The sequence below is a fragment of the Microtus pennsylvanicus genome, chromosome X, assembly GCF_037038515.1.
Source record: "Microtus pennsylvanicus isolate mMicPen1 chromosome X, mMicPen1.hap1, whole genome shotgun sequence".
NCBI classification, from domain to species: Eukaryota; Metazoa; Chordata; class Mammalia; order Rodentia; family Cricetidae; genus Microtus; species Microtus pennsylvanicus.
Genome location: NC_134601.1, coordinates 29,661,075 through 29,684,733, shown reverse-complemented (window position 1 = coordinate 29,684,733; position 23,659 = coordinate 29,661,075). Strand labels below are relative to the sequence as shown.

General features: G+C 42.2%; 1 long non-coding RNA gene and 3 other non-coding genes across 4 annotated transcripts; all 4 read right to left on the bottom strand.

Annotated features, from left to right (window-relative positions):
- Positions 1–1,598: 1,598 nt before the first annotated feature.
- LOC142840228 (uncharacterized) lies at positions 1,599–18,105 on the bottom strand. Its single transcript, XR_012908920.1, has 3 exons — positions 18,040–18,105; positions 2,543–2,580; positions 1,599–1,725 (listed from the first exon to the last, which is right to left on the bottom strand). It is a non-coding gene; the product is annotated as an uncharacterized LOC142840228 (long non-coding RNA).
- Positions 5,867–5,938, bottom strand: Trnaa-ugc (transfer RNA alanine (anticodon UGC)). The gene has a single exon. It is a non-coding gene; the product is annotated as a tRNA-Ala (tRNA).
- Positions 8,110–8,181, bottom strand: Trnaa-cgc (transfer RNA alanine (anticodon CGC)). The gene has a single exon. It is a non-coding gene; the product is annotated as a tRNA-Ala (tRNA).
- A 425-nt stretch (positions 18,106–18,530) lies between the features above and the next one.
- On the bottom strand, positions 18,531–18,602 carry Trnaa-cgc (transfer RNA alanine (anticodon CGC)). The gene has a single exon. It is a non-coding gene; the product is annotated as a tRNA-Ala (tRNA).
- Between the last annotated feature and the right edge of the window lie 5,057 nt (positions 18,603–23,659).

The following is a 23,659-nucleotide window of genomic DNA, read 5'->3' as shown; positions in this document are numbered from 1 at the left end:
ACACTTAAGAAACAGAACTCTGAGTTCAAGGCCATGCTGGGCTACATTAGATTGATCCAGTCTAAATGAGAAATAGAGTCAGGCAGTGGTGACTCACATTTTTCATCAGTGCTTTGGTGTCACACACCTTTAATCCCAGCACGAGGGAGATGGAGAATGAAAGGAAAGTGGCTGGGAAAAGAGAGGAATATAAGGTGGGAGGAGATAGGAGATCCAGGCATTCAGTCTGAGGTCTTGTAGAGACAGGATTCTCCATTTGGTCTGAGGATTTTGTGGAGGAAAGAACTAGTGGCTGGCTGCTCCTCTCTGCTGATCTTATAGCTCCAACCACTTAATGTCTGACTTTAGATTTTGTTATTAAGACCAATTAGAACTCACGCTACAATCATCTTCATGCAATGGAAGATACAGGTGTCTATTCTCCTCAAACAGACCTATAGATCCAGTGCAATACCAACAGAACTCTAACAGACTTTTCATAAACTTATGGGCTTATACTGAAACTCATATATAAAAAGCGAATATAAAAAGCCCCAGCTTGAAAACAACCTTGAAAAGGAACAATGTTGGAGGATGAACACCTGACTTCCAGACTCTTTATAAACCTAGAGAAATGAAGACAGCGTGCCTGATTGGAAATGACAATAAGACAGAAAAGAATATGAAGGGGACAGAAGAGTCACACACGTGTGAGGGGACACCTTTAGCAAAGACACAAAGTCACGTCAGTGAAGCAGACATATGCTGGTCACTGAGTTTTTCTTGGACTCCCTGTAGTGGTAGGGAGGAGCAGTCCAGTACCTTGACCAGCAGCCTGAGGATCACCCTGTCCTTTGACGACCTTGACCCTGGTAAACTGGATCTAGGCTGCAGAAAAGAATTTCAGAAAAAGCCAGGATGAAGCAAAGGTTGTGAGCTTATTAATGCTTTGGACAGAAGCTCGCATAGAATAAGCATGGCTCATGCATGACAGCCTGAGTGAGGACTAGAGAGAGACATGAGATTAGGTGTCAGTACAAAGGGTGTGTGAGGAGGGCAGGAGAGTGAGAAATGTGAAGATTTTTATGGCTCTCAAAGTTACATTGTTTAAAATTACATGTAAGAATACTTTGAGTCTTTAAATGGGTTCTGTTTTCCCATTAGGAAAAATATACAATACGTTATTAAAAAGTCAAAAATAAAAAATAATTTTTTGAAATGTTCTTATCGCTTTTAAAATTTCTTTTAGTAAATTAAATTGTAAGGTTAATATGTGATTTTACAAGTATTCTTGTCCTAAGTAAGCACAATTAATTAATTAATTTTTATTTGTTTACTGTTTGTCCACAGGGAAGTCTGTGAACCACATGAGTGAGTACCTACTCTCACAGAGGGCACCAGAGTTTGAGATGTCACGATATCTGCGTAGCACTAACACCGACCAGGGAGATCTGGGATAGCTGATGTAACATACTCACTTCACAGAGACTTGATCCTTCCACCCAACTGAGATGACAAGGCATTTAGGCACATGGGATCACATTTAACCTCAAAGAGCTGCTAATGAACAGAAGATGAGGTACTGTTATCATATTGAATGGTTAAGGATGGGGATAGGGAACTAACTCACCCTTAATGTCCCAATGTCCAGTTCACACTTCCTGTCTGGTGGACATCACAGCACACTGGGTTCTTCCCCATGAACTCCTGCTTCTGGGTTGCAGAGATTAAACCCTTTGCTTTACACTAGAAGATAACATAAGGGAAAAGAAAACTCATGAAATAGAGGAAACCAGGATGAGAAAGCACATAAATCCCAGGGGATGGAATGATGGTGCCTTGTCTGCGCAGACGACATCAATGGAAGGTACACAATGATGTTTTTCATCCTCCCAGGTCATCTCACCACCCTGGGCACACACAGTGATAACTGTGACTGCAGACACATACTGGGAATGTGAGCTTGTGCATTTCCCATTCCCGTGGCAAGAACTCCCCCTCTCTGTGTGCACTCAGGCCCCTACTTTCATGCCACAGCCTTCCATTGGCAGCACAAAGGGGGCAAGGGAAATCCGCCAACCACATAAATACACAGGATTTGTTTTCTCTCAATTCAGGCCCTGAAAATGATTCTTTGAGGTGGGCCTCATTACTTCCTTTCCACACAGGGCTCAGATAGTACAATGCTTAGACCCAAGACATTCTCCAGATACACCAGATGAACATTGATGCCATCTTAAATGGATTCCTCTGGCCAATACTGGGGAAAATGGAGCATGGAAATAGAGAACGGCAATAGAGAGGAAAACAGTTTGTGAAAATGGGTGTTGAGCCATACTGATATAAGTCAGCACATGAGTAAAGATCTACAGAGATATGTAAGCAGTATACTACACACCAGGTCATCATTGAAGAGGACCAGGAGAATTATAACACAACCTATCACAGCAGTGAGTGATTAACTAACTTTCACACATATATATATCCAGGGACATATCTGCACAAGCATGAGCATATACACAACACACACTAACAAATGTCAATGTAAACACACAGCTCTCACCTCAAAGGAAGAAGAGAGTTCACTCTGGAGTCAAATATCTGTGAGTAAACATGAGAGAGACAGGTTTATGTTAGTACAAATTGCATGTTACAATATGGAAACAGTTTCATGAAGTTTCTATAATAACAGAATGAAGAAACTATAGACTCTATTTAAGTACATTGGTGATAATATTAAGTAGACTATTATGGTAAAGCAGAGAAACCTCAGCTACAGGCACTAGCTACTATGTGATGACACACAGTCCTTTGACTGGTAGAAACTTAAAGCTTTGTTAAGGAGACATATTCTGATATTTTAAATTTGAGGTCCAACGTCATCTGTTACTGACAAGGTGTTAGGTAAGTCCAACACAGGGGGCCCAATGAGTGGCTACTCATGAGCTCAAGAGAACACGAAGGAAATTGTAATTAGGCCCTGGGACTGCGACTTCCACCATCTCCATATCACTGCAGGTCTAAGAGTCAATCAACCAGTCTTTGCAGACCAGCCTCTGCCAAGGAATTCCTGTACACACACACACACACCCACACCCCCCCCACACACACACCTCTCATTCTCACTCTCCTAGCTCCCTGATGTTTACTGAGAGCTCAAGGGGTACAACCACGTTACAACAGATTCCTCTCTGACCACACATGGGATGGTGAGAGCTACTAACATATGTGGTTTGAATAAGATTCCTGTGACGATGGTCATGGACTTCTCTCTTGCACATTTCTCTCATTAATTTCAGACTGTCAATAATAACCTGTAAGAGCCGATAAGAAAATAGAGACAAACTGCATTACACATCAAATAACGTTTTCTTCATGCTTTCAACAAAAAATATCCTTAGTAAGTTTCATTGACACTTGGTTCCTGAAGGTTTACAGAAGATTTAATAATTTGATCACAAAAAAATTGTAGGAATTGTGTTTTAAAAATAATAGCAGTTGCCGGGCAGTGGTGGCGCACGCCTTTAATCCCAGCACTTGGGAGGCAGAGGCAGGCGGATCGCTGTGAGTTCGAGACCAGCCTGGTCTACAAGAGCTAGTTCCAGGACAGGCTCCAAAACCACAGAGAAACCCTGTCTCGAAAAACCAAAAAAGAAAAAAAAATAGCAGTTATAGTTGAATCCAAAAGTGGAAATACTTGTGAATGATCCTGACACATGCATCCATAGTGCTGATAGGCTGATAGATTTCCAAACATTGCTGAATTGGAGACAACCTGTCTTAATGAAAGACAACTATGTTCACGGCTCATACAAATCATTATTAGTAAGATGTCTGTTGATTCAAAACTGAGCTACAGATTCAATGCAGTAATAATAAAATAGCACTTATTCTTTTTAAAAATTGAGTTGACAACTCTAAACATTGTAGATTAAATACATGGCTTGTGTAAAAGCCTTAGAAACAGACAAATGTTAGAGAACAGCATTGCCTGATAGGAGACCTCTGTTTGAACCTACAGTAATTGGACCAGCATGCTATTGAATCAAAGTTGGCAAGAAAAATCTAAAACCAACAGTCCATGCTCACATCCACACATTTACAGACCACTGCCTATATCGAGTCAACATTTATCCTGTATCCGATGCTGACATCAAGCTTGTGTGTAGTGCGTGTAGTGTGTGCTGAGAAGAACTGTCCATACTCCTGCTGCAGCCTCCCAGGCACTGGGATTACTGGCATATATACCATGACTGGATTATTGGAGAACTGATGTTTCACAAATAAACAAGGCAATTTGATGCATAAAGATGGCCTTTCAGGAAGCAATGCGGAGGCAAGTGTATGTCCAAACCCACAAATATAAACTAAGACCTACATCATATCATAAGTGTAGACCATTCAAAATAGATTACAGATGTTAAAACATAAAAATCAGCCAATAAATGCCAAACAGAACACAAGAAGAAAATCCCTGTCACTGGGTGCCAGGCAAAGATTTCGCAGACAAGACACCGAATAAAACCGTAATTGAAGAACTAGAGAAGGTGGGATCCTACAGTTTAAAATCTCCTGCTCTTCCAAAGACATGAATGAGAATTGAGATGATAAGTCTGAGGCTAGGAGAAAAGTTAGACATACATATATCTGATAAAGCATTTCTATGAATTCTACAAAAAACCTCATATGTCAGTCAGAAAGTAGTCATTGAGACCCGTGAAAGATTTCAGGTGTACTTTTCAAGGGGGCATTGATAGGATCGCCCCCTGTATAGAGATTCATTAGAGACATTAAGGCCATAGGCAGCGTCGCAGGGATTCTGAGGAGAGATCAGGGCCACCTGGCAGGGCAGGCCCACGGAAATGGAAATCAAAATGCCAGACTGGTGCCAAGCACAAAGTGTCCCGCACCTGCAACCCCTCCACGAGGCAGCCAAGGCAGGAGAATCACTGAGAGTTCTGAGCCAGGGTAGGACACAGTGAAATGCTGTCTCAAATCCAAACAAAACCGCAGATTACTAAAAAGAAAATCCTTAACCAAGTGGGTAATTTAGCACTCATCTGAGACATGTAGGGTAGTTATGGACTAGTACTTAGGCGTTCCCTCTTAAATCTCACCGGTCCTATGGACGAGCATTCTCATGCACAGAGTGGGAAGTCGGGATCACAGAGTGCTCATTTGGCCTCATTTCCCTCCTGCTTGCTCTCCCACAACTCCCCTCCTGGACAATGGCTCCAGCACAGCCCGGTACAGAACAGCACAGGAGGAGGCAGAATGGTCCCAAGTCTCTCTCCTTCCGGAGATACACAGGCTGCAAACCCCGAGATAGGAGTGGTCCTACTTGGATCTGGAATCCCTGCATCTGCCTCCCAACTTCAGGAAGAATCTGGTGCTTACCTCCGGGAATCCATAAGCTCAACTCAGTCCAAACACCAGGAACTAAATGCTGCTTTCAGGACATCGTCCGGTCGCCATTTGAAAATGGTCGCCATAATGACCCCGGTTTCTATGACAACCGCAATGCTGCCTCCCCCTTAGTAACCAGGAATGGCTCCGCCCAGCCCTCTCTTTCTTTCTCTCAGAGCAAGAAGTCTTCACCCTCGTTTTCACCCAAGAAAGCATACCCATTATCTGAGAAACTGTCCCACTACGAAAGCAGAGCTTTCCTTTTTTGTTCGATCTGTGAACAAAACATCCCTGGAAGCATGCCCACGTTCTACTCACCAGACCTTGGCGGTGTCTATGGAAATGTCGTCACAGTGACGAACGAACAATTTCATCCAATAATTAGCTATGCATATATGACCTCATCACGGGACTTTAAAGTCTGGGACACCTTGTACAGAAACATCTTAAAAAGAACAGTCAAAGGTTAAAAGTATTGTTTTGGAGATGCCGGGGCTCGAACCCGGGGCCTCATATATGCAAAACATGCGCTCTACCTCTGAGCTACATCCCCACATCTGCTAACAGCTTCATCAAAGCCCATGTGAATGCAGAGACACTTAGCCAACATTCAGAGACTGCAAGGGTCTGCATCAGGTCCTTTGAGCATATTGGATTCCAGGTTGAGTTTACTGCTTTCATAGGATTCTTGGGACATTTCTTGCATGAGAAAACAATCTATTTTCAACCAAAGGAAAAATAATAACAATAAAAATAATAACAACAACAATAATAACAACAAACCTTATGCTCTTTGAAGCAAGGTAAGCTAACAATGAATGATAATTTGAATTACTCCGTCCCATCAAATTTTCTTCAACTTTACTTTGCAGGTGGTTCAACATGCCACTATCATGCGGAATTAATAATTATATGTTGCTGATATGCAGTCATATCTGAGAGTATGAGTAGCTTCCTTAATCCTTCTCTAGCATAGTTCGTTTCTCTTTTAAAACACTCCTTAGTTTCCGGGCTTGAAAGGCAGTTTTTATAATCTTGGTCAGGCTGCTCATTTTGTTTCTTACAAAATTATGTCATTATTGTGTGCCACATTTTCTTTATCCATATTTCAATTGAGGTGCATCTAGGTTGTTTCCACGTTCTGACTATGACAAATAATGCTCCTATGAACATAGTTGAGCACATGTCCTTGAGGAATGATTGAGCATCCTTTTGGTATATTCCCCAAAGAGATATTGCTGGGTCTTGTGGTAGGCTGTTTCCTAATTTTCTGAGAAATCGCCATATGGATTTCCAAAGCAGCTATACCAGCTTGCACTCCCTCCAGCAATGGAGGAGTGTTCATTTTACCCCACATCCTCTCCAGCATAAGTTGTCATCAGTGTTTTTGATTTTAGCCATTCTTACAGGTGTAAGATGTAATCTCAGAGTTGTTTTGATTTGCATTTCTCTGATGACTAAAGATGTTGAACATTTCCTTAAATGTCTTTCAGTCATTTTAGGATCATCTGTTGACAGTTCTCTGTTTAGGTCTGTACCCCATTTTTAGTGGATTATTTGTTCTTTTGATGACCAATTTCTTGAGTTCTTTGTATATTTTGGATATCAGCCCTCTGTCTGATGAAATATCAGAAGTATCAACCACATAATTGTTGGGAGGAGTGAGCTGCTTAGCCCCGAAATTATCACTCAGAAACTGTATTATTTAAATCACTGCTTGGCCCATTAGCTCTAGCTTCTTATTGGCTAACTCTGACATCTTAATTTAACGAATCGTCATTAATCTGTGCATTATCACGAGGTCATGGCCTACCAGCAAAGTTTCAGAAAGGGTAATTCATTGGTCCATGTGTCTGATTTTATGCCAACACCAAATTACAACAAAGGGAGATCTGACTGACTGCAACTTGGAAAGAAGACAGCCCTGCTATCTGCCTTCCCTCTTAAATCTCACTGATCCTATGGGAGAGCAATCTCATGCACAAGTAGGAAGTCGGGATCACAGAGTGCTCATTTGGCCTCATCTCCCTCCTGCTCACTCTCCCACAACTCGCCTCCTGGACAATGGCTCCAGCACAGCCTGGTACACAACAGCACAGGAGGAGGCAGAATGGTCCCAAGTCTCTCTCCTTCTGGAGATACACAGGCTGCAAGCCCCAGGGTAGGGGTGGTCCTACTTGTGTCTGGAATCCCTGCATCTGCCTCCCAACTTCAGGAAGAATCTGGTGCTCACCTCCGTGAATCCATAAGCTCAACTCAGTCCAAACACCAGGAACTGAATGTTCCTTTCCAGGACATCTCTGGTCTCCATTTGAAACCGGTCGCCATAATGACCCCGGTTTCTATGACAACCACAATGCTGCCTCCCCCCATAGTAACCAGGAATGGCTCCGCCCAGCCCTCCCTTTCTTTCTCTCAGAGCAAGCACTCTTCACCCTTGTTTTCACCCAAGAAAGCATACCCATTATCTGAGAAACTGTCCCACTACGAAAGCAGAGCTTTCCTTTTTTGTTCGATCTGTGAACAAAACATCCCTGGAAGCATGCCCACGTTCTACTCACCAGACCATGGCGGTGTCTATGGAAATGTCGTCACGGTGACAAATGAGCAATTTCATCCAATAATTAGCTATGCATATATGACTTCATCACGGGACTTTAACGTCTGGGACACCTTTCACTGAAACACCCTGAAAAATAAAATCAAAGGCCAAATATAATGTTTCGGGGATGCTGGGAATCGAACCCGGGGCCTCATATATGCGAAACATGTACTCTACCTCTGAGCTACATCCCCACACCTGCTAACAGCTTCATCAAAGCCCATGTGAATTCAGAGACACCGAGCCAACATTCAGAATCTCTGCAAGGGTCTGCATCAGGTCCTTTGAGCATATTGGATTCCAGGTTGAGTTTACTGCTTTCATAGGATTCTTGGGACATTTCTTGCATGAGAAAACAATCTATTTTCAATCAAAGAAAAAATAAGAACAACAACAATAATAACAACAAACCATATATTCTTTGAAGCAAGGTAAGCTAACAGTGAATCATACTTTGAATAACTCAGTTCCATCAATTTGACTTCAACCTTACCTTAAAGGTTTTTCAACATGCCAGTATCATGCAGAATTAATAATTATATGTTGCTGATATGCAGTCAAATCTGAGAGTATGAGTAGCTTCCTTAATCCTTCTCTAGCATACCTCCTTGATCTTTTAAAACACACAATAGTTTCCAGGCTTGAAAGGCAGTTTTTATAATCTTGGTCAGGCTGGTCATTTTGTTTCTTAACGTTGCCAATACTGTCCATCACTCTATTTATGGCAATAACTAAATGTGCGGTGGCTACTGAAATATGTCCTCCTTTTCACACATCATCTAGTATATGTCTCAATATACAAAATCATTAAATAAATATTGTATGTATGTTCAGATAGTGAGAAAAGTGAGTATTTTTTACAAGAAAACAATCTATCTTTTTTCATTTACATACCAATCCAAGTTTCTATTCCCTCTCCTCTGCCCATTCCCTCCACTTACCCCACACCCCACCTTCATATTTCTCAGAGAGGGTAAGGCACATTGCCCAGAGGAAGGACCAAGGCCCTCCCCACTATATCCAGGCTTAGCAAAGAATCCATCTAAAGAGAATGGTTTCCAAAAAGTCAGCACCAGCAGCAGGGATAAATCCTGGTGTCACTGCCAGTGGCCCTGCAGTCTGCCCCAGCCATAAACTGTCACCCACATTCAGAGGGTCCAGCTTGGTCCCATGCTGGTTCCTTCCCTGTCTGGCCAGAGTTGGTGAGCTTACAGTTCAAGTAAGCTGTTTCAGTGGGTGTCCCCATCATGGTCTTGACCTCTTTGTTCATATTCTCACTCCTCTCACTCTTCAACTGGAAAAAAAATTAATAAATAGTACCTGAGAAGATGCCAGACTATAGAAGACTGAGTCCGCATAAGACATTGCTTAACCTCAGCAATTATTGGAATACTACAAAGAATGATATTAAAACAGGATTTTAATATATAACTTCAAGATACAGACAAGGAGTAATGGCAAACAGGTGAGTTAGTGTGGGAGACTGAGAGCTTCCAAAATTAAATGAAGACAAAAGCAAAAAGAGAGGGATGGAAGGATGGAATCAAAAGGTAAATGAGGGCAACAGAAGAAGCAGTAACATCTCAGTGCTGATTGTGGTCTAGGTTTGAGATGTTGGTGGATAAGTGCTGATAAACAAATGACCTAGAAGTAACAAAATATGAGTCAGTGTATCTCTGTGAGCCATGACCCTTTTGTGTTATCCATCATTCGGGAATCTTCCTTCCATTTTTATTGATAATAGATTTTCCCCATAATCTATCCTGATTATAATTTCCCTTCAGTCTACTCCTCCCAGTTCTGCCCCACCTTCCCTTCTATCAGGATCCATTCTCTTTCTGTCTCTCAGTAGATAGTAATGGGCTTCTAAGAGATAACAGCAAAGCACAACAAAATAAATTAGAATAAGCCTTGAAATCACAATTATCAAATAGAAATTGGATGAGCCAAATGAACAGGAGTAAAAGAGCCCACAAGAAGACCCAAGAATCAGAGACCCACATGTTCACACACTCAACAGCCCCACAAAAATACAAATAAAAGTTCTCCTAAAATACTGAAAGAGATAATATACACATTGAAGACCTGGTGCAGATCCATGCCTGCCTCATGCTCGCTGCTTTGGTCTCTTTGAGTTTCTGTGAGTTGATTTAGAGGGACCTGTACTCCAGATGGTAATCAATCTACCTCAAATTCCAAATAAAGCCCTTTCGCTATATACTCCAAGGACACTTTACCCTACCAAAAGGACACTTCTATGTGATAGTTGTATTTTATCTTATTCTAATTAATTTTGTTATTTTTTATCTCTTAGGAGCCCATTGTTTTCTGATAAGAATCAGAAAGGAGGTGGATCTGGATGTCATGGGAGGAGGGGAGAAATTGGGGAGGTTAAAGCAAGAGGAAACTCTAATCAGAATATATTTAAAGAAAAATGTGTCTTTTAAACACAGGGCGAAAATAAGAAAAGTATCAGGATAACTATTGTGATGTCATGCTTCTAACACAACCTTGCTGAACAACTGTCCCTGCACACAGGAAAGGGCTCCCTTCTCACCTCGCTTTCACTCAAAGCAAAAGTCCTTCCTTAGAAGGCTACCAACTGAGAAGCAGAGCTAAGATGACCTAGGTGGGGACTCAGACAATTGGCAGAACTCACTTTTGGAAATAGACTATCTCCTCTCAGTAATTTTTGTATTATATCAGTGAGGTTAGGATCTACCATGAAGACATAGCTAGGGATATACAGTAGGACTGTGGAATATAAGGTAACTCTTTTCAGAGGAATGTCTAAGATGGGCCATCCACCTATGGCAGAAAACTGCAAGATTTTTCTCCAAATCATTGACTAAGCAGTCAAGCAACATTAGAAAACCGAACAACAACACAAACAAACAAAAAATGCCCAAAGTGTTATAATTGGTGTTGTTCCTTTGCCGAACTACAGTTCCCAGCATTCTCCTGGATACGGACATTTCCCAGAAGCCTTTGCATTCCCCGTTAAAAGCGAAGGTCTTTACGAGTTCCCCCTCTTTTCCCTTCCCCCCTTGTTCTCCTAGTGTTTCACACACCTGTACCTGCCTGTTGCCCCTCCCCCCATTAAAGTGCACCCACGTGGGACCGCCGCGTGTCTGTGTCTTTTCCTCGCGTAACCGCCTCCGCTTTTACATTACAGCTAAGCCAGGATTTTATTATTTAACAACAAATTTGGTGCCGTTTGACTCATCTTGACCGATTACTGCGCTCAACTCCGCCTGTTTGCCACGGCCTCATCCTCAACCGTGAGTTAACCTAACTTGGCTTCCCTTCCCCCGGGGCGCTCAGAGACTGTCCGGCCAGCTTTCTCTGCTGTGTCCCGGACTGGGTCGCCAACCTCCTTTCCCACCCCTCTCTTGCTTCTTGCCCTTGGCCTAGGCCTGCGTCACCCGCAACCGGGAGTTCGGTGCTTCCGGCCTTCTCCTTTTTTTCTAAACTTTCCTGTCTCCGGCCCGCTACGTTGCGGTGCTTCCAGGCCACACGCCCTAAACAGCTTAATTGTCTCCTCCCAACCGGGGTTTCTTTCTCCCCCGTACGGTTGTTGGGTTCGGGCCAATTAAGCTTTAGCACGCCCCGAAAACACTCGGACGCCTGTGTTTTTGGCCTGCCGTGTTCGCAGTACTCTTTGGGTGCCTTTTTGCAAGTGACCTCCGCTTCAGCCATGGGCTCTGGGCACTCAAAGCCAATCCCTCCATCCTCCCCACTCGGGCAGCTTCTAAAACCTCAAACTCCCCCCCCCACTGCTCCTGGAGGGGCCACTCGCTCTCGCTCCGCCCAGTCGAGCAATAGCGATTGGCTCACACATTCCTCCTCCTCCCAAGGTTTACTCGCCTGCACCTTTTCCCCTTGTCGCCTCTGGGCGCGTTGCTCCCGGAGAAGCCCGGTCCTGCTCGGCTGCGGCTTGCAAGCCGCCGGCCCCCCCCCCCTCCCGCAGTGGACCCTGCTCGCCTTTCCCTGTTGGGTCACACCATCGCGAGCAGGGGGGGACAGGGGCGGAGAGTCTGGGTACGCGTGTTCCCGGGATCGCAGGTGCAACGCGATCCTCTCCGCAGGCCGCTCTCCGCTCTCCAGCTCTGCTCTTTTGCGGCTTTTTCAGAGTAATTCTTTTAACTCCTACAGCCGCCAAGCTTGAAGGGATTCCTCATTGGATTCACCTGTCACATCTTAAACCGTTTATCTCCACAGCTCAAGATAATCCTTCATATACGGTAACTCAAACTGGAGCCTGTTCTCTTAAGTTCCAAAGGACACCTGATCCAGTCCCCCTACCACAGGAAGAGAACACTGGTCCCCATCCGTCGCTGTGTTAAATCCATAAATAATCTAGCTGTCGTTTGCAGGTACCCTCACTAAACACGGAGTCAAGTGGTAAGCAGATTCTCCTTTACAAACTCTTTAACATAACAGGCCAGCCACTGACTGCAGCAGTGGGCCCTGAAATGTTAAGAAATGTATGGTTAGAATCTATTTCTTTTAAGACAGTTTCTTTAAGCTCCAGGATGCCAGCCCAACCTATCCAAACAAATCAAGCACAAGCGGACCAATAAGGATAAGTATCTCCCCCAAATTTTTTAACCTCCTTTTTACTTTTTTAATCTTTTTCCTTTTACTAATGCAACTTTGCCTTCCAGCGTCTTAATGATGACCCAGCTACTCAGGAGAGCCAGACAGATTTCTTCAACCAGCTACCTCAGATGACAGCCGATTTCTTCAATCAGCGATCTCAAACAGCAGCGATCTCAAACACCATCAGCTACGTCAGACACCAGCGATTTCAAACAACCAGCAGCTACGTCAAACACCAGCGATCTCAAGCACCATCAATCAGCGACTTCAAATGCCAATGGGACATTCCCTGGACCCCTCAACACCCAAAGCCAGCAGGAAGCAGTTATGAGAGACCGGACTACGCCCCTACTCCCTACCCTTCAAGGTCCCCCAATTTTTTTCTTTTTTAATCAAACCAAAAGGGTGTAATGTTGTTCCTTTGCCGAACTACAGTTCCCAGCATTCTCCTGGATACGGACATTTCCCAGAAGCCTTTGCATTCCCCGTTAAAAGCGAAGGTCTTTACGAGTTCCCCCTCTTTTCCCTTCCCCCCTTGTTCTCCTAGTGTTTCACACACCTGTACCTGCCTGTTGCCCCTCCCCCCATTAAAGTGCACCCACGTGGGACCGCCGCGTGTCTGTGTCTTTTCCTCGCGTAACCGCCTCCGCTTTTACATTACAGCCAAGCCAGGATTTTATTATTTAACAACAATTGGGTCTTGAGGTAGACTGATTCCCAATCTTCTGAGAAACCACCATACTGATTTCCAAAGTGGCTGTACACGTTTCCACTCCCACCAGCAGTGGGGGAGTGTTCTCCTAACTCCACATCCTTTTCAACATATGTTGTCCTCATAATTTTTATCTTAGTCATTCTGACAGGTGTAAGATGGTATCCTAGAGTCATTTTAATTTATGTTTCCTTGTTGATTAAGGATGTTCAGCAATGCCTTAAATGTCAATTGGCAATTTGAGATTGTCCTGTTGAGAATTATCTGTTTAGCTCTATACCCCATTTTTAAATTGGATTGTTTGGTATTTTGAGCCTCGTTTTTTCAGTTCTTTATATATTTTGGGGTTCAGTCCAGTGTCAGATGTGGGATTGGTGAAGATCTTTTCCCCATTCTGTAGGATGTCATTTAGTCTTATTGAGTGTGTCCTTTGCCTTACAGGAGCTTTTCAGTTTCAGGAGGTCTCATTTATTGTTGTTCTCAGTGTCTGTCCTACTCCTGTTATATTTATGAAGCGGTCTCCTGTGCCAATGTGTTCAAGGATACTTCCCAGTTTGTCCTCTATCAGGTTCAGAGCAACTGGATTTATGTTGAGGTCATTAATCCATTGGGACTTGAGTTTTGTGTATGACTGAAGATTTAGATCTATTTGTAATCTTTTACATGTTGACAGCAGTTATCCAGCACCATTTGTTAAAGATACTTCCATTTTCCATTGTATATTTTGACTTCCTTGTCAAAAATCAGGTGTTCACTGGTGTGTGAATTAATGCCAGGGTCTTTATTTGATTCCATTGGTCCATGTGTCTGATTTTATGCCAATACCAAATTGTTTTTTATTACTATAGCTCTATGTTGAAGTTTTAAGTCAGGGATGGTGATGCCTCTGGAAGTTCTTTTATTGTACAAGGATGTATTAATTATTCTGAGGGTTTTTTTTTGTTTTTTATATGAAGTTGAATATTGTTCTATAAGTCTGTGAGCAATTGTGTTTGGATTTTGATGGGCATTTCTTTGAATCTCTAGAATGTTTTTGGTAAGATTGCCATTCATATTATGTTGGTCCTACCTATCCAAGAGCATCCATGAGCGTGAGAGATCTTTCCATTTTCTGATATCTTCTTCAGTTTCTTTCTTTAGAGACTTAAAGTTCTTGTCATACAGGTGCTTCAGTTGTTTAGTTATAGTTACCCCAAGAGAATTTATATTTTTGGCTTTTGCAAAATTGATATTTCTCTGATTTCTTTCTTGACCCCTTTATCACTTGTATATAGGACAGCTACTGATTGTTTTGAGTTGATCTTGTATCCTGCCACATTACTGAAGGTGTTTGTCAGCTGTAGGAGTTCTCTGGTAGAGTTTTTGTGATCACTTATATGTACTATCATATCATCTGCAAATAATGAAAGTTTGACATTTCTTCCTTTCCAATTTGCATCCCTTGATCTCCTTTGTTGTCTTATTGTTCTAGCTAGGTCAACAAACACTATATTGAAAAGATACGGAGAGAGTGGACATCCTTGTCTTCTTCCTAATTTTAGTGGAATCACTTTGATCTTCTCTCCGTGTAATTTGATGCTGGCTGTTGGCTTGCTGTAAATTGTTTTTATTGTGTTTAGATAGGTTCCTTGTTTCATGATCTCTTCAATATTTGTACTACAGATGGGACTCAAACTATCTCATATTCCATATATAGTACTTGGGGCATGTATCCCAAGCACACTTCAACCTACCAGAAGGACACTAGCTATTTCATGTTCATTGCCGCTCTATTCCCAATAGCCTCAAATTAGAAACAACCTAGATGTCTCACAATAGAATAAGGGATAAAGACAATGCTGTACACTTATATAAAAGAGTATTTTTCTTATTTTAGAAAAAAGACATCATGAAAATTACAGGTTAATGGATGGAACTAGAAAATAATTTCTGAGTGAGGTAACCCAGACACAGAGAGACAAACACGGTATGTACTCACTTCTAAGTGGATATTAGATGTAAAGCAAAGGGTTACCAGGCTGCAATCCAGAGCTCCAGAGAAGCTAGGTAACAAGGAAGACCCAAGGAAGGATGCATGGATCGCCCTTGGAAGGGGAATTAGATGAGATCGCCTGGGTAAACTGGGGGTGAGGAGGTGGTGAAGGAGAGGCAATGGGGAAGGAGAACATGAGGGAACAGGATGGTCATAGAAAATGGAGTGGGAAAGTAATGAAAGAGGGAACTTGATAGAGACAGTTACTATGGTTTTAAGGAGAAACCTGGTGCTAGGGAAATTCCCAAGAATCCACAAGGATGATCCCAGCTAAGATTCCTAGCAGTAGTGGAGAGGGTTCCTGAACAGGCCTGTAACACCCGATTTTGTGTTACACCCTCGGTACAGTTCGCGTGCCACTGTACCATCTGCGAGTCAGGCAAAGGACTGGAGATTGAAAGAACACAAAAAGAAACTAGGGTCATTAGGAACAAGATCAGCCGAATGCCAGTTTATACAGATTTGGGGGAGTCCTTATCTACCTAACTGCTGTACAAGGATCTCTGCCCAGGTGGGTGGGAAATTACCATATTAACAATGGAGACAATGACCTGCAGCTAATCACCAGGTGGGGCAGGGAGAGCACAGAAACAAACAGGATGCTTTGTCAGCTGACCAGAGACTGTCCTCCAGATGCACCCCAAGGAACAAGGGCAGACCAGGGCCATACACTGGCCTTCCCCTATTACCGGATTGGTGACTACCCCAACTATCATTACAGAGGCTTCTCCAGTAATTGGTGGACTCAGATGGGCCTTCTGTACGTGGAGAGATAGTTGTGTAGTTTGGACTATCTGAGGGGAACCCCATCAGTGGGATCAGGATCTATCCTTGGTGCTCAGCCTTGTTTGTTGGTGCCCATTCTCTGAGTTGAGATGTGATGCTATCTTTAATGCAGGAAGGAGGGACTTGGTCCTGCCCCAAATTAATGTGCCCTTACCCCTAGGGAGGAGTAGAAGAGATGTGGGCTGGGGTGGGGAGGCAAAGGGAATGTGAGCAGAGATGGGAGGGAGAACTGAGGATGGAATGTCAAATGATATTTAAAAAGCAAATTGATCAATTTAAAAAACAATAGAACCCACCACCCAAATCCTCTTAGCCAAGACTGGTGGTTCATGCCTACAATCTCAGCACTTAGCACATGGAGAAAATAGAATGCAAAATAAAATAATAAACATTACTCATTATATATGATAAATGAAATACAAACGTACAAGAATATTTCTTACATAAATATGATAATAATTCACCATTGTAGCAACACTCTCTTTTTATTGTATTTATTGAGCTATGCATTTTCTTTGCTCCTGTCTCTGCCTCCTCTCTCCTCTTCTACCCTCTCCCATGACCCCCACACTCCCATTTTATTCAGGAGATCTTGTCTCTTTCACCTTCCTGTGTAGATTTATGTATATTTCTCTTAGGGTCCTTTGATTTATGTCTAAAAGCCACTTATAAGGGAATACATATTATATTTTTCTCTCTGAGTCTGGGTGACCTCAATATGGTTTTTCTAGATCCATCCTTTTTCCTACAAAATTCAAGATATCATTATTTTGTACCACATTTTCTTTATCCATTCTTCAACTGAGGTACATCTAGGCTGTGTCCACGTTCTGACTATGACAAATAATGCTTCTATGAACATAGTTGAGCACATGTCTGGAGGAATGATTGAGCATCCTTTGGGTATATTCCCCAAAGAGATATTGCTGGGTCTTGTGGTACGCTGTTTCCTAATTTTCTGAGAAATCGCCATATGGATTTCCAAAGCAGCTATACTGGTTCGCATCCCTCCAGCAATGGAGGAGTGTTCATTTTACCCCACATCTTCTACAGCATAAGTTGTCATCAGTGTTTTTGATCTTGGCCATACTTACAGGTGTAAGATGTAATCTCAGAATTGTTTTGATTTGCATTTCTCTGATGACTAAAGATGTTGAACATTTCCTTAAATGTCTTTCAGTCATTTTAGGATCATCTGTTGACAGTTCTCTGTTTAGGTCTGTACCCCATTTTTAGTGGATTATTTGTTCTTTTGATGACCAATTTCTTGAGTTCTTTGTATTTTTTGGATATCAGCCCTCTGTCTGATGAAATATCAGAAGTATCAACCACATAATTGTTGGGAGGAGTGAGCTGCTTAGCCCCGAAATTATCACTCAGAAACTGTATTATTTAAATCACTGCTTGGCCCATTAGCTCTAGCTTCTTATTGGCTAACTCTTACATTTTAAATTAACCCATCTTCATTAATCTGTGCATTATCACGAGGTCATGGCCTACCAGCAAAGTTTCAGAAAGGGTAATTCATTGGTCCATGTGTCTGATTTTATGCCAACACCAAATTACAACAAAGGGAGATCTGACTGACTGCAACTTGGAAAGAAGACAGCCCTGCTATCTGCCTTCCCTCTTAAATCTCACTGATCCTATGGGCTAGCAATCTCATGCACAAGTAGGAAATCGGGATCACAGAGTGCTCATTTGGCCTCATCTCCCTCCTGCTCACTCTCCCACAACTCCCCTCCTGGACAATGGCTCCAGCACAGCCTGGTACACAACAGCACAGGAGGAGGCAGAATGGTCCCAAGTCTCTCTCCTTCTGGAAATACACAGGCTGCAAGCCCCAGGGTAGGAGTGGTCCTACTTGATACTGGAATCCCTGCATCTGCCTCCCAACTTCAGGAAGAATCTGGTGCTCACCTCCGGGAATCCATAAGCTCAACTCAGTCCAAACACCAGGAACTGAATGCTCCTTTCCAGGACATCTCTGGTCTCCATTTGAAACCGGTCGCCATAATGACCCCGGTTTCTATGACAACCACAATGCTGCCTCCCCCCATAGTAACCAGGAATGGCTCCGCCCAGCCCTCCCTTTCTTTTTCTCAGAGCAAGCACTCTTCACCCTTGTTTTCACCCAAGAAAGCATACCCATTATCTGAGAAACTGTCCCACTACAAAAGCAGAGCTTTCCTTTTTTGTTCGATCTGTGAACAAAACATCCCTGGAAGCATGCCCACGTTCTACTCACCAGACCATGGCGGTGTCTATGGAAATGTCGTCACGGTGACAAATGAGCAATTTCATCCAATAATTAGCTATGCATATATGACTTCATCACGGGACTTTAAAGTCTGGGACACCTTGCACAGAAACGCCCTGAAAAATAAAATCAAAGGCCAAATATAATGTTTCGGGGATGCCGGGACTCGAACCCGGGGCCTCATATATGCGAAACATGTGCTCTACCTCTGAGCTACATCCCCACACCTGCTAACAGCTTCATCAAAGCCCATGTGAATTCAGAGACACCGAGCCAACATTCAGAGTCTCTGCAAGTGTCTGCATCAGGTCCTTTGAGCATATTGGATTCCAGGTTGAGTTTACTGCTTTCATAGGATTCTTGGGACATTTCTTGCATGAGAAAACAATCTATTTTCAACCAAAGGAAAAATAATAACAATAAAAATAATAACAACAACAATAATAACAACAAACCTTATGCTCTTTGAAGCAAGGTAAGCTAACAATGAATGATACTTTGAACTACTCAGTTCCATCAATTTTACTTCAACTTTACTTTGCAGGTGGTTCAACATGCCAGTATCATGCGGAATTAATAATTATATGTTGCTGATATGCGGTCATATCTGAGAGTATGAGTAGCTTCCGGAAACCCTCTCTAGCATACCTCCTTTCTCTTTTAAAACACGCCTTAGTTTCCGGGCTTGAAAGGCAGTTTTTATAATCTTGGTCAGGCTGGTCATTTTGTTTCTTAACGTTGCCAATACTGTCCATCACTCTATTTATGGCAATAACTAAATGTGCGGTGGCTAGTGAAATATGTCCTCCTTTTCACACATCATCTAGTATATGTCTCAATATACAAAATCATTAAAGAAATACTGTATGTATGTTCAGATGAGTGAACTGTTGCCTGTTGCTGAGGTTGTTTTCAATTTCAGTGTCTTGTATATAAAGCTGTTGTGAACTGAAATAAATAAGTCTTTAAAAGAAAATATGTCCTCTTTCTCCAGGTTATATATTTGGGTTGTGATGGCCAGATGACAATTAACATATGAAGAAACAGAAAATGATTTTTCCAAGTTATTGTCCTGTTTTCCATGGCCACCAGCAGTGGGTATGAAGAGTCATCCTCCACAAACTTGCCCGGTCTTCGTATGACAAGTCTTTATTTCTGAGTATTTTATGGGGGTGTCGAGAGTCCCCTCAGAGTCACCTGTCTCTCTTCCCTAAGTGTTAAGGATGTTGATGCTGTATGTTTCTCTTAGTGGAGCATCTACTCACCCTTCTGGACAACTTTTATTTCCTGAATTGTCTATTTTCTTAGTGTCTCCTTTAGAAGCAGTCTGTATTCTGGATACAAGAAGACCGTCATCTGATATACAATTTCCCACATTCATTTTCCCAGGTAATAAAAATATGTTTCTATCATATATTTGGAAGAATAGACATTTTCTCACTTTATGGAATTCTTAACAATCCAGTTCTTCCTTTAATGAAAGGGGGTTTGCTGTATTTAAGAAGTTTGTTTGTAATTCATGAACCTGAACTTTCAATTGTATTTTGCTACAAGATTCATGTTAGAGTTGCATTATGGATTTCTTTTAGGTTTATTTTCCCTATTTACTGAGGGTCTGCCTGTATGTCTGTGTGTGCCGTATGCACGTTTGAGTGCAGATGCCCAATGAGACCAGAAGAGTCTGTCAGTTCCCCTGGATCTGGAATTACAGGCATCTGTCACCCATCATATGGGTGCTGGAAACTGAAGTCAGGTCCTCCGCAATAGCAAAAGGCACTTCTGTGATATCTCTCTAGTCCTGCGTAGATCATTTGTTCATTCTCGATTGACTTTTGTATCCTGCGATGTACGTTTGTCTATATTTATATTTGTGCATGGGGAGGTCTGCTTGTCCCAAAATAAGACAGAAAGACAGGGCATTGAAGGGGATATGAGAGGGAATACACAGCCCCTCACCCTGTAATCATTTTTACATTTTTGTGACATTCAGGAAACCTCAACCCAACTGATAGAGCCAAAATGACCTGCAGATATGATGCAACTATTCCTAAAGACATCCCAAATAATGTTTAAAAATAACAACAAATTAACTAGAGTCTAAAGGTAGGGTTCATTCCTTAATATCACTGGATGTCTTCAGGAGGCTTCAGGGTTGATACCCAACACCTACCCGATGGTTCACAACTGTCTGTAACTCCAGTTCCGAGAGATCTCAGAAAGTCTGGTACCCTCTGTGGGCATTAGGTACTCATGTGGTGCACAGACTTCTCGTGGAAAAGCATTCAAAAGCAGAAAATAAAAAACGTAATTATGTTTACTTAGGGGCAGAATACTTGTAGCCTTGAGATGAATGATGATAGCACTCTATTCTCTCTCCTAACTCACATAATCACCTTACAATTTAATTTACTGAAAGAAATTTTAAAAGGAATAAGCACAGTTAAAGACATTGCTTTTTATTTTCATTTTTTACTTTTTAATAACCTATTGAATATTTTTTCATAATGGAAAAATAGAACCCATTTAAAGAGTAAATATGTTCTTATAGTTAATTTTAAAACCTGAATATAGGCTTTAATGTAATTTAATCTTGAAATTTTCTGAATTACATTCTTTCAGCATTTTAGAGCCATAAAAATCCTCCCATTTCTCCCTCTCCCACTGTACCTCCCTCCCTGCCCTCCTCACACACCCTTTGCAATGTCACCTAATCTCAAGTCTCTCTCTAGTCCACTCTCAGGCCGTCATGCAGGAGCCATCCTTATTCTGTGTGAGCTTCTGTCCACAGGATTAATAAGCTCACAACCTTTGCTTCATCCTGGCTGTTTCTGAAATTCTTTACTGCATGGTAGGTTCATCTTTACCAGGGTCAAGGTCATCAAAGGGACAGGGTGATCCTCAGGCTGCTGGTCACTGTGCTGAGCTGTACCTCCCTACCACTACAGGTAGTCCCAGAATACCTCGGTGAAGAGCATATGCCTGCTTCACTGAAGTGTCTTTGTGTCTTTGCTAAAGGTGTCCCCTCACACGTGTGTGACTCTTCTGTCCCCTTCATATTCTTTTCTGTCTTATTGTCATTTCCAATCAGGCACGCTGTCTACATTTCTCTAGGTTTATAAGGAGTTTGGAAGTCAGGTGTTCATCCTCCAAGTTTGTTGCTCTTGAAGGTGTTTTCAAGCTGGGGTTTTTCATATTCACTGTGAGTTTCAGAATAAGCCCATTAGTTTATGAAAAGTCTGTTAGAGTTCTGTTGGTATTGCACTGGATCTATAGGTCTGTTTGGGGAGAACAGACACCTGTATCTTCCATTGCATGAAGGTGATTGTAGCGTGAGTTCTAATTGGTCTTAGTAATAATATCTGGAGTCAGATATTAAGTGTTTGGAGCTATAAGATCAGCAGAAAGGAGCAGCCAGCCAGTAGTTCTTTCCTCCACAAAATCCTCAGACCAAATGGAGAATCCTGTCTCTACAAGACCTCAGACTGAATGCCTGGATCTCCTATCTCCTCCCACCTTATATTCCTCTCTTTTCCCAGCCACTTTCCTTTTCATTCTCCATCTCCCTAGTGCTGGGATTGAAGGTGTGTGACACCAAAGCACTGATGAAAGATGTGAGTCTCCACTGCCTGACTCTGTTTCTCTTTTAGACTGGATCAATGTAATGTAGCCCAGCATGGCCTTGAACTCAGAGTTCTGTTTCTTAAGTGTTGGGAAAGGTGAGTGCCAACACTGCCTATACTCTATGGCTAACTAGTGACTATCTGCACACACTGATCCTCAGGCAAGCTTTATTGTCAGGGAAGAAACAAAATATCACCACAGTCGACGAATCTATACATCTTTACTCTCAGCAATGATTTGTCCCATTCAGTGTCTAGGTACTACAGAGAAGTGGGCAGAGTTTTCCTAATTATTTCCTATTTCCTGATGCTATCTCCAGTGACAGGCATTTTAAATTACAGCTTCCACACATTTATTTCACTGTGGTCAGCTGTCTGTGTTAAATTTAGACAGAGTTATTGATGAATCTTTTAGGTTAAAATAATTACATTCTCTTTGATGAAAGTGTCTTTGATGCTAACATATATTTGCTGTGTTTAAAATTCAGTACTTTGAAGTTGCAAGTGAATTAGAAAAGAAACAAATGTCCAACACCCAGTTTGGGGGAAAATTTCTAAGGCAGCCACAGGTCAAATGTTTGCCCAAATGGAATCTTTGGAATCATAGAGATAGTCCTTCACCTCCCAGCCAGCTCCATCAGGGAGGTGTTGAGATCATGGGTGTAGAGAAAGAAGAGGTACATGTGAAGAATTAGGTATGTATGTGTAACTCCAGAAAGGTTTGTATTATGAAGAATACTTAGGTAATTATTTTTAAAATATCTAACGTTATTTTTCCCAACACAAAAAGGACAAGGTTAGTACTCGTGTGTTTCCCCTCTTGTTTTCCCATCAGAAATGCAGATTTTAGCAGTGTTGCTGTGGACTGTGTACAGAGGGGGTGTTTTATGGATAGTTCTTGCCATATGGATTATTACCATGACACCTGCTAAGGGTTGCTCTGATACCTACTTCCCTGTGCAGTTACTAGTATACAAGCATAGTAAACTTGAGTAAAGTTCACTTTTTTCTTTTGATTATTAATGTATTTACTCATGTGTTTGTGTCTACTCAGAAACACCCATTTTTTAAAGGAGTACTCCTTTGTGATCATTATATATTTTGATGGTTAAATTATCCCATAACATGCCCGTAGGAGGACACACACACATTGAAGTGGACCTGCTCTTCATGTGTTATCTGTCTAGAATTCCGGATTATCTGACCACCCCCAGAAGACAGTAATCACCAAATGCTAGTTGTCAGTGACACTTTGTCTCCTCTTTCTGTCAATGTCAGGTCTCTTCTACGATAAGAACAACTGGAAGGCAGAGAGAACACGCAGAAGGTAGACAAGAAGCTGACATGAGCCCCTGTTTTCAGTATGTGAGAGTCATAAGTGCCACTGGTATGTGTGTGTATGTGTGTGTGTGTGTGTGTGTGTGTGTGTGTGTGTGATGTGTACATGGGTGTGTATAGGAAGGGTCTGTGAGATGAACAAAGAAGAGGAAGATGTCACTGCACATCTTTGACTTGACTAGATACAGACAGGCTACTCCATCCCTATATTCAGTACAGTAGAGTGCATGAGCATTCTCATCTGCCTTCCTCCCCTCTCCATGAGCTTTCTCTTCCCTTACTCTGCCTTCTAGTAGAACAGGGGAGAAAACTGTGAACTCTC